Here is an 11966-nt window from a genome sequence, read left to right on the forward strand (position 1 = left end):
CTTCTTAAAGACAAACTAACAGGTCTGTGAGAGCTAGAATTCTTGCTGGTTGGTAGGTGATCAAATACTTATTTCATGCAATAAAATGGAAATTAATTATTAAAAAATCATACAATGTTATTTTCTGGATTTTTTTTTTTGATTCGGTCTCTCACAGTTGAGGTGTACCTACGATGAAAATTACAGATCTCTCCATTCTTTGTTAGTGGGAAAACTTGGAAAAATAGGCAGTGTATCAAATACTTATTTGCCCCACTGTGTGTGTATATACAGTGGGGCAAAAAAGTATTTAGTCAGCCACCAATTGTGCAAGTTTTCCCACTTAAAATGATGAGAGAGGCCTGTAATTTTCATCATAGGTATACCTCAACTATGAGAGACAAAATGAGAAAAGAAAATCCAGAAAATCACATTGTAGGATTTTTAAAGAATTAATTGGTAAATTCCTCGGTAAAATAAGTATTATTTATATCTATTATATTATATCTACAAACAAGCAAGCTTTCTGGCTCTCACAGACCTGTAACTTCTTCTTTAAGAGGCTCCTCTGTCCTCCACTGGTTACCTGTATTAATGGCATCTGTTTGAACTCGTTATCAGTATAGAAGACACCTGTCCACAACCTCAAACTGTCACACTCCAAACTCCACCATGGCCAAGACCAAAGAGCTGTCAAAGGACACCAGAAACAAAATTGTAGACCTGCACCAGGCTGGGAAGACTGAATCTGCAATAGGTAAGCAGCTTGGTGTGAAGAAATCAACTGTGGGAGCAATTATTAGAAAATGGAAGACATACAAGATCACTGATAATCTCCCTCGATCTGGGGCTCCATGCAAGATCTCACCCCGTGGGGTCAAAATTATCACAAGAACTGTGAGCAAAAATCCCAGAACCACACGGGGGGACCTAGTGAATGACCTGCAGAGAGCTGGGACCAAAGTAACAAAGGCTACCATCAGTAACACACTGCGCTGCCAGGGACTCAAATCCTGCAGTGCCAGATGTGTCCCCCTGCTTAAGCCAGTACATGTCCAGGCCCGTCTGAAGTTTGCTAGAGAGCATTTGGATGATCCAGAAGAGGATTGGGAGAATGTCATATGGTCAGATGAAACCAAAATATAACTTTTTGGTAAAAACTCAACTTGTCGTGTTTGGAGGAGAAAGAATGCTGAGTTGCATCCAAAGAACACCTTACCTACTGTGAAGCATGGGGGTGGAAACATCATGCTTTGGGGCTGTTTTTCTGCAAAGGGACCAGGATGACTGATCCGTGTAAACGAAAGAATGAATGGGGCCATGTATCGTGAGATTTTGAGTGAAAACCTCCTTCCATCAGCAAGGGCATTGAAGATGAAACGTGGCTGGGTCTTTCAGCATGACAATGATCCCAAACACACCGCCTGGGCAACGAAGGAGTGGCTTCGTAAGAAGCATTTCAAGGTCCTGGAGGGGCCTAGCCAGTCTCCAGATCTCAACCCCATAGAAAATCTTTGGAGGGAGTTGAAAATCCATGTTGCCCAGCGACAGCCCCAAAACATTACTGCTCTAGAGGAGATCTGCATGGAGGAATGGGCCAAAATACCAGCAACAGTGTGTGAAGACTTACAGAAAACGTTTGACCTCTGTCATTGCCAACAAAGGGTATATAACAAAGTATTGAGATGAAATTTTGTTATTGACCAAATACTTATTTTCCACCATAATTTGCAAATAAATTCTTTAAAAATCCTACAATGTGATTTTCTGGAATTTTTTTTCTCATTTTGTCTCTCATAGTTGAGGTATACCTATGATGAAAATTACAGGCCTCTCTCATCTTTTTAAGTGGGAGAACTTGCACAATTGGTGGCTGACTAAATACTTTTTTTCCCCACTGTAGCTGCTTATCAGACTTTTTCTCACAAGAAACAGACAGACTAGACAGACAACAATAAATATGACTGACACACACAAAGCGCTTTGCTGAATGACAGAAAACTGGCGCTGGCTCCACCGCACGTGCTTTTATAGCTTCCTGGTCATGACGTCATCCACCGTGACGTCCCGTTCAGCTATTGGACTGATTTCACATGTGATTCAGAGCGTGGGTCGCAGAAGGCGTTCCCCTAGCGTTCTCGACGCAGCTCGAGTTCCTGAAGAGGAATCCCTTGTGATAGTGTTGCAATATTTATGATATTGCTAATATAAATCAACTGATTTACAACCAGGACTGAGAACATGGCCTGTAGTGTTTAGAATTCATGGCCTATTGAATTGCATAACCAGATTCCCCAGCCAGACTACACAAGACACGAGGCAGCTGTATATTTGCGTATTCTTCGTATCATTTGTATGTTGCTTGTTGATGAATGCAGTTAGTTATAACAGGCTAGAAGAGAGTGAGAGTTTAGCAATCAGTGTGCTAAAAAATATCTATTACTATGAAAATTAATCCATTCAAGACATTTAATATATACAATTTGAATATTTTTCCCAAAGTAATTTCCGTTATGATCAAGTGAGTCCCCAGAGTGTAAACTCCAAATGGCTATCATTAAATTCTTGTCCTGCATGCTACATTTGGCTGATCTGCTTTTAGGTGTTTGATTGAACTGGGTACATGCAAACAAGCCATATTTATATAATCCTGTCACATAAATTGTGTTTACTAAAACATAATGTAATCCCATTATTCAAAATAGTCAAAACATAATGTAATGCCTTTATTCCAAAAATAATTACGTCTAAAAAATTGCAAAATTGGTTGGCAGATGAGTGACCTGCGATGTCCTGACTCTTATTTACTATTTATGCGGTTGGCTCTCTGAGAGATTTGATGGAACTGAATGTGCCGCTTACTTTTACACATTGTGTGCATTTGATGTATTTTTAGGAGACATCTCAATAACAAATGTGCATCCATTGGAAGGACTCACTAGCGGTTGGCCTATGAGATAAATAAAAACATAGGTGGTCTTATATAAGACACAGAATGTCAGGACAATTTAAAACCAGACTGAATGAGTTATCCTCAGTTTTGAACACAACTGAGTTCAGAAGGATCAGAACAGATTTAAGAACAAAAGGTTTGTGTTCTTTCAAAGACTGCATGAAGGAGCAATACCAAAGAAGCAGGAGAAATGTCATCTTGTTATTGCAAAACGAGAGCTCATGGTGTTCTTTTATAGGAACGTTAATAGAGAGCAAAGGGGAAGGCGTCCATGAGGATTTAATGTGCTACTTAGATGTGACGTCGAATTTATTGGGTGATCCTGTGATGAGAGCACATGACTGTACAAATTTAACTACAGATAATCCTCCTTTGACTGCAGAGGTGGTTGCCTTTCATATTTTGGTTTAGCCCTGATCAGATTATTAGCACCTCATAAGGATTCTGTGCTAATCATCATTTGATAAAGGTCAAGCCAAATTATGAAATCATCAACCTCAGTTCTGAAGAACTAAAATGTTCCACATTTGTTTATCATTAAATAGCAGTTAGTTACGGTCCTCGGATGTAATATGCAGTCCAACAGCACTGGGGCTTTTCACAGTTTGTATCACACTTCTTTTCCGTGTTTACACGTTCCAGACAAGCTGCCCGTCTGAGTATTAGTGGTTGGGTTTTTTGATTCAACAACAGGTGGCAACAAGTGCTTGCCTTTATTCATTCAGAACCAAAACACTACTACTGTGTGTTGCTCAAGGCATAGCAGTTCATTCTGCTGTGGCTTCATTTGGAAATATTTTTTGCTGGCTGAGCAAAAAAACAAAAAAAAAACGTTAATGTGTCAATGTAAGTGTTAGTTCACCCAAAAATTTAAATAATAATAATTCTTCTTTGTAGGTATTTATGTCACTTATATACACTTATGTTGTTCCAAACTACTAAGATTCATGTGCATGTGAATTTATGTGAATAAAACACTACATTAAATCTGTTCATTATAGAAAGCAACTGTTCCTCTTCAGAAGACTGGGATTTAACCATTTGATTCATATGGATTACTTTTACAATGTCTTTAAAAACTTTTTGAAGCGTCAAATTTTGGTTCCATTCACTTTCAATGGAAGAACAGAAATCTCTCAGGTTTTATTATAGAGTATATCTTCATTTGCTTTTAAAATGAATGGAAGTCTCATGGGCTTGGAACAACATAAGGGAGAGTAAATTATTACAAAAGTTTTATTTTTGAGAGAATTAACACTTTATAGGGTTAGTTCACCCAAAAATGAAAATGCTGTCATTAATTACTCACCCTCATGTTGTTCAAAACCTGTAAGACCTTTGTTCATCTTCGGAACACAAATTAAGATATTTTTGATGAAATTGGAGCTTTCTGACCCTGCATAGACAACAAAGTAACTACTACGTAGCTACCAATGCCCAGAAATGTAGTAAAAACATCATTAAAATAGTCCATGTGTCATCAGTGGTTCAACCGTAATTGTATGAAGCTACGAGAATACTTTTTGAATACTTGAATATGGTAGTTATGTTGCTGTCTATGCAGGGTCAGAAAGCTCTTGGATTTCATTAAAAATATCCTAATTTGTGTTCCGAAGGTGAACAAAGGTCTTACAAGTTTGGAACGATGTGAGGGTGAGTAATTAATGACAGAATTTCATTTTCGGGTGAACTATCCCTATAATGCTAATTTCTTGTTTCTTGGATATAAAAGTAATATGATACAATCATACTTGGTTTAAATATCAGGACATCGGGGACACACTAAAAATTACTGTGATGTAGCATCTCACAGCATATGCCAGAATATTGCATCTTTATGTGAGATACTGTATGTTCTGACTAATGAATTTTATCCTAGTGGGACAACCGACACACCATACTGAAGCATGTGGGACATCTAAAATACTGAAGCACTGCTGGCAATGCCGAAGTCCTCAGCAGCTGTCTCAGTCTCTCACAGCTCAGGCAGATGATAACATAAACACATGCCAAAAGATCCTGCAGTAGGATTTTTACCTCCTGGGCAGCAGTAATAGGGCTCGAATCGTCTTCATTATTGTTGTTGGATGTACATGTTATGGAGAAACTGGTGATAATTTCACATTTTTGTTGCAAGTGGATGAAATCTTTTTGGATAAATGCAGAAAAAAACATTGAGATGCTTTCAAAATGTACCCCAAATTTATCTGAATGCACCGAGTGGACCATAATGGCTTGTCAGCATAGGCTGAAACATTCAGAGTTGTGACAGAATCAGATATAAACAAACCAATATAACTGGAAGTAGGCAGTGACCGTATCAAGAAACGGGGGCTAGTCTGTGAGATCGCATGAGTCATAATAACAGAGTGATTCATACAAGCATCCATCAAGTCAACCAGACGTTAATCATCAGCTGGCCCTTCTAGAAGACCTGAGGCTGGAAATGTCAACAGGCAGCTATTTTCACAGTCAATCTGTCAAACAGACCAACTGGTGAGTGTTGTTGAGTGCCTGAATTTATTAGTATAATCAAAAGGCCATCGTGAAGCCACCTGTAGATTAAAGAAGAATAGAGCCAAAAAGAACAGATCAAAATTGGTATAGTTTCTTGTGAAGAAGTCAATTTTAGCAAAAACATTAATAAAAATAAAACAGATTTAAAAATTTGAAACAGTTGAACAGTTTTTGCTACTACAGTGTAATAAAAAAATTAATGAAAAATTATACATTTAATAAAGGTTTTTAATAAATGTCTTCAGCACTACTTTGTAATCAGTTTGAATCAGATTCCCTAAATTCCAAATCTCCCATTAAGCAAATACATTCTGCTTGTGAAACAAACAAACAACCAGAAACAATTAATTTCATAGCTTCAATATTCATTATGTAGTTAATACAAAGTCTTGTGATTTCTGCCTCAGAAAAACAGAATAGTTTATTCTGTTAGAAACTATTGTGTTTTTCTAAAACTTTTCTGCAAAAATCCTCAACATCTCACACACAAACCTCAATAGCAGTGACAAACTTTAAGTAAAAAAGGGATCTGCACACAACAAATAACAAAAGAAGAGCAACACCATAAAGCCAACAAATGGTAAAACAAAAAGCCTATAACCGTAAGCACATCATTTATCCATGCTGCAATACATGCTGGGAGCATGAAAATCAAATCAGTATTATTGCTCAGTATGAAAATGTTCAGAGAGCTTTGTTTGGCAAGTTGGGAGAACATTTGGAGGAATACTGTTGGTTTAACACTTGTTTTTCTCATAGAAATTCAAATTATCTTACATTTTTCAGTATGCGTGACTCAGAAAGCCCTGTATCCTGGATAAAATGTGATTCCGTTTTTATAGCGCAGTTTAAACTGATACATTTCTATTTATATTGACAGTATTTAGTTCTTAGTTAAGTTCTTTGATAGCTATATAAAAAGTGTCTTTCCTTGAAATGTTACATAATTGATGGGATATTTCATGAGGTCAGTAAACGCAATATAATCCACTCACATTTATGCAACTATCTATATTGAGCAATACAGAACAGGAAGTTCCCTGACATATGATGACCAGCAAGTGCTTGCCCAATCACATGGGACAAACATGCAAGGCCTGCCCTGCTCCATCTTAAATGATATTCTGGGAAAAGAGAATCCCTCACCTCATAAAGTCCATTTGGTCTACATTTTACATATGATTATGATCACGTCCTTGAATTCCCAGGCCAGTTTCCCAAAGTACAACACGAATACCAGGATATTTTAGTCAGCCAAAATAAACCTTGATGACCTAAATTATTTTCTGGAAGTAGGTCTGCCTCCTGAGATTTCTAAAAATGTTGGAAGGTTTGGTAGCACTTTAGATTATTAGGGAACACATATTCACTATTAACTAAAACTTTTTCCACAATAAACTTCAATTTGCTGCTTATTGATAATTGTTGTTGTAGTTATGTTTAGGTATTGGGCAGAGTTAAGGGATCTAGAATGTCAGGCAGAATAAGACATATAATATATGCTTTATTATATATAATATGTGCTTTAGAAATACTAATAAACAGCCCACATGCTAGTAATATGACATTTTTTAAAACAATCTATTTAATAAAGGAAATTGGCATGTTACATTTATTACATACACTGAACAAAATTATAAACGCAACACTTTTGTTTTTGCACCCATTTTTCATGAGCTGAACTCAAAGATCTAAGACTTTTTCTATGTACACAAAAGGCCTATTTCTCTCAAATATTGTTCACAAATCTGTCTAAATCTGTGTTAGTGAGCACTTCTCCTTTGCTGAGATAATCCATCCACCTCACAGGTGTGGCATATCAAGATGCTGATTAGACAGCATGATTATTGCACAAGTGTGCCTTAGGCTGGCCACAATAAAAGGCCACTCTAAAATGTGCAGTTTTACTGTATTGGGGGGTCCAGGGGTGTCCGAAAACCAGTCAGTATCTGGTGTGACCACCATTTGCCTCACGCAGTGCAACACATCTCCTTTGCATAGAGTTGATCAGGTTGTTGATTGTGGCCTGTGGAATGTTGGTCCACTCCTCTTAAATGGCTGTGCGTTTTCATTCACTCATTCACATACATGCAATACATGTATTGTAGTTATAGTGAAGTAAAATCAATGCTATAATTCATATTAAAATCAGAGAACCCAAAATTGGATTTTTTGCTGGTATGCATCTGTGAATATTTCACACTTATTGCATCCAGTCCCTTAATATCCAGGTACAATGAACCTAGTCTGATATTCCAAACTAATGGGTTTAACCAGTAGCTGCCCTGTGAAATCATCAAGATGATAACATACTTAATAACATTATCCTATTACAAAATCTATGAAAGGTGACATTCTCACTTAGAGCAGTCACTGAGAACAATTAAACAATTAGATCAGTTATATTACAATTTTGAAAGCTGATGGCAATGAAACTGGATCTTGGACCTGCAGTAACAAAGCAACTGTTCCACTGTGTAAGTGAGACTGCAGACTTTATATGAATCCTTCCCAACTTATTGTCCATTTACAGCGATTGTTAACAAGCTGGGTCAATAATTGACCCCTCTATACCCTTATATAGTGCACTATTTAAGGGAAAAGCCATTTAAAGTGGTGTCCAAAACCATAGCTGTGTCTCATTTGGAAGGCTGCACCCTCCGGAGGTCGCATTCGAAGGCTGCATACGTCATTGAGGCTGTCTCATTTCAGAAAAGCAAGTAGGACGCGCCGAATGCGACCTTCGAATGCGACCTTCTTTCACAGGAATTCGGAGGATGCATGAGGTGTATCCTTCGCTGCTACAGATAACCCACAATTCTTTGCGTCGCCGTAAACAACCGTTGTTAATTTGAAAAATGCCGGCACCGGCAGATCTAACACACACAAGCGCAGATGTTTACAACTTAACTTAAATCGCCTCGATAAAAATGGATAAACTTTGTTTTTAATATCCTCCTCCTTTTTTTCTTCTCTAACAGAAGCTTCTGCATCGTCTGCTGTACATACGATGCAGCTCCTCAAACATTGAACAAAATAAAACAAGTAAAAGCATTTTTTTTTCAAATTACTTTCCAAATTTAGAAATAATTTTCCTTAATTTAAGTAGTGTGAGAGCGCAACAATGCTCTAAATGTGTTGGCATAGCAACGTGATACTTCCTGTTTCCTTTTCCGCCTGTCCTACGAAGGCCGTCTCATTTAATTCTAGGCTGAGGACACTTCGTATATGCATCCTACAGAGGATGCGACCTCCAGAGGATTCGACCTCCGGAGGACGCAGCCTTCTAAATGAGACACAGCTCATTCCATATATTATCAAGTGAACTCGCCATAGCCCATAATGCACCACAATAATGAGTGTACACTCAGGGGCTGGAGAATGCCTATAATGCTGTAGATGGTGTGCACAGTAGTTAATTGTTTAATTAAGGTTTATACTAGCAATTCTCCATGACAGATTTCAATATAAAACATGTTGTTGTTACTGGAGCTTGTCAGTCAGCTAAGACAGTGTCAAGAACAGTAGAAGCTAGCTATGTAGCAAGTACAAACTTTGCAGAAGTTATTTTATTTGTTTGTTTGTTATTTTGTATTTTTTCTGAAACTATAAAACTACTAAGAGGCAGCATAATTAATTTTCACTTTTCTCCAAGGAAAACAACAACAAAAGACACAAACTTATTTTCATTCACTCATTCACAAGTGGACTAGGTCTATATTTGAGGACTAATAAAGGGAACTGTCAGGGATAGTCCAGCCTCGTCAGACCCAATCACCTCACCTCACTATCAGCCGCACCTGTCACCACCTCATCAACACTAGCTCAAATACACAGTCTCTGCAGTTGCACTCTGTCTGGTCTTGAGTTCACTATGCTACTCCTTACCTGACTCTCCTACCTGGACTCTTACCTGCTACCTGCCTGTCTTCACCTTTGGCATCATCTGTCGGACCTGTAAAGAGCTACAAGGATCTGTTATCAACCTGAGCTAAGTCCAGTCATGATCAAAGACTCTGAGTTACTCACTGTTTGCTCTGCATCTTTCCCCTCTGCACCAAGCTGTTAATAAAGAGCTTTAACTTTCCTGTCTGTCTCCCCGAGGTCTCCTTCTGTATTGTGATAGGAATAGTGAATAAGGGTATAGAAGGCAATTTGGGGTACAGCCATAGATTTTAGATACTGCTTTGCAAAACCTATGAATTTATGAATTTAAAGAATATTTTTATAGCATTTCACCAGTTTGAAACCGCACAATGCACAATGGATGCACGCAATAGTGCCTAAGAAGTTGGCCAAAAAAGAGGCAGCATAATTAATTTTCACTTTTCTCCAAGGAAAACACAACAACAAAGACACTCCTTCCTGTTTTCTCAGCCAGCCAAACCAACGTCAATGTAAATCAAGTTAGGAAAAAAAACTGATTCCATATTTGTTTGTGCTATTGTGTCTGTTTTTTACTCCCAGTAACAACTGTTAAAAAGTGAGTTATTGTAGCAATGGTCATATTAATCATATTCAAGACAACCAAATGATATCCAGTAGAATAAGAGTTCAAAGAAACACATTTCTGGTTTAGTGTCAGTGAATGTGTACTTAATCTGAACTGATGAGATGAGAGGGAGTTACATAGGCCAAAAATGTTTGGAAACACTAGCCATGACATGACCCATCAGACACTTCAGTTAAAAAGAAAAAACATGAACACATTTCAGCTCAGGACACGTGAATAACTCATCACCTCGTTTCTCTGTGAGAAAGGTAAACTATGTGCCATGTGTTGTGAGCAGCAGGAGACATGAGCGCCTGAAGGGCAGCCAGGTCCTAGCTCTCCTCACTGTGCTCTCTGCTGAGGTCTCCATCATATGCACACTGGCAATTCACACAAAGACATATTAGTCAAATCTTTCACCTCCAAGAGCTGCTTCACATTACAAAAAGGTTTTTAGTGTTAGATCAGCACCTATTGTTGCAGATTTAAAAAAAACAAAACAACAACACTGGAAAAAACACTGGATATGACTGCAGACTGGACTGCACATCATTTAAGCCTTTGAGCTCTTCCTGTTTTGAAGATGTTCCCATTAAACAGATCTTATTTCATTCCCTTGGCAGAAATGAAAATGCGATACAGCACGACCAGGCCAGGAAAATTAGCAGAAAAGCAAGTAATGGCCAACAGCACAGAGAGTTGATTCTCTAGCAGACTCTAGTGGTTACATTTGTTATTGCTATATTTCCAAACAAACGAGAAGCACAGATCCCCCTCATCGCCATTACCATCGGCCAACACTCCTGCCTGTCTGATGGTACTCCAAACAAAATGACTACCACATGTGAATGTTCTTATATCTGCAAATCCTCCTGACACTCACTCTGACAGCTCCAAGACGTTTCTTTACCTAAAGCGAAAGAGGAAATTTAGACACTAAAATTTGCAAACCAAAATGCATAACTTCTCATTGTAAGGTAAGACAGTCCAGCTCCTTCACTGACTGACATCTTGCTTTAGTGGGACTGGCAGGGAGCAAGACAAGATCTGCCAAGCACAACAAGAAATCAGGCCTGTTTATGGAGATAACAAGCGCAGTAGGGAGTCAGCAGCTGCCCGATCCAGAGGCTCTCCGAGGCTAATAGAGCAGATCCATTCAATCCATCCACAGCAACTGCATGAGGGCCTGCGGTGACTGTCCAGAAACAAAGCACTGATAGAGGGCATATTTGAAGGGAGAACACAGATGAATAGCTTTAAAAGACTAGTCTTACTAACAAACAACAAAAATTTATTTTTGAAATGTTGACATTAGGTAACAGAATCAGACATTATTAACATTTTTCCAAGAAAGAAATTAAATTAAAATGAAAATAGAGACTTTTGCTTTTCCTAGATTTTTCTCCTGATAAAAAAAATTAAAATTTCCTCCCAATAATCTCATATTTCTCTTTTAATGTCTCAGCAATGCCTCAACCTGTGCATATATCTGCTGATATCCACATTCAAAAATCTGAGATTTCAATATGAACTCCCAAACAATAGCATTTCACTGCCAAATAGAGGACTGGGGGCCCAATAGGGGGCCTCAGCAAACCTCTAAAATGGCCTCAAATTGACTTAAAGTATGCAAAACAAGCAATAAAATAAGCCAAAACAACTAAAAAACATGATGTCTTATTTTATTTAACTACCTCAACAACTGTTTTTATTTTTCCCAGTAGAATCCAGTTTAGCTGAAAAATCTGGATATATATGAGGAATACTATTTTTTTTTAAAGTGTGACCTCTAGAACTGGAAAAGTAATGTGAATTAATAAAACCTTATTTTATTTTATTTTATAATGAATTTTCTATTAATTAAACTCAAAAATATTTAATCAGGCAGAAAATGTGAGTAAAAATAATTTTACTCTACTCTTTACTCCATCCAGCATGGGTGAAGAATTTGTGGGGAACATAAGTAAATTCATCCCTTGCACTTTTTTTCGGATGTGTTCACATAGAGTTTTTCAAGGGCCAGTC

Source organism: Sinocyclocheilus grahami, unplaced genomic scaffold, assembly GCF_001515645.1.
Source record: "Sinocyclocheilus grahami isolate Dianchi unplaced genomic scaffold, SAMN03320097.WGS_v1.1 scaffold454.1, whole genome shotgun sequence".
Taxonomy (NCBI): domain Eukaryota; kingdom Metazoa; phylum Chordata; class Actinopteri; order Cypriniformes; family Cyprinidae; genus Sinocyclocheilus; species Sinocyclocheilus grahami.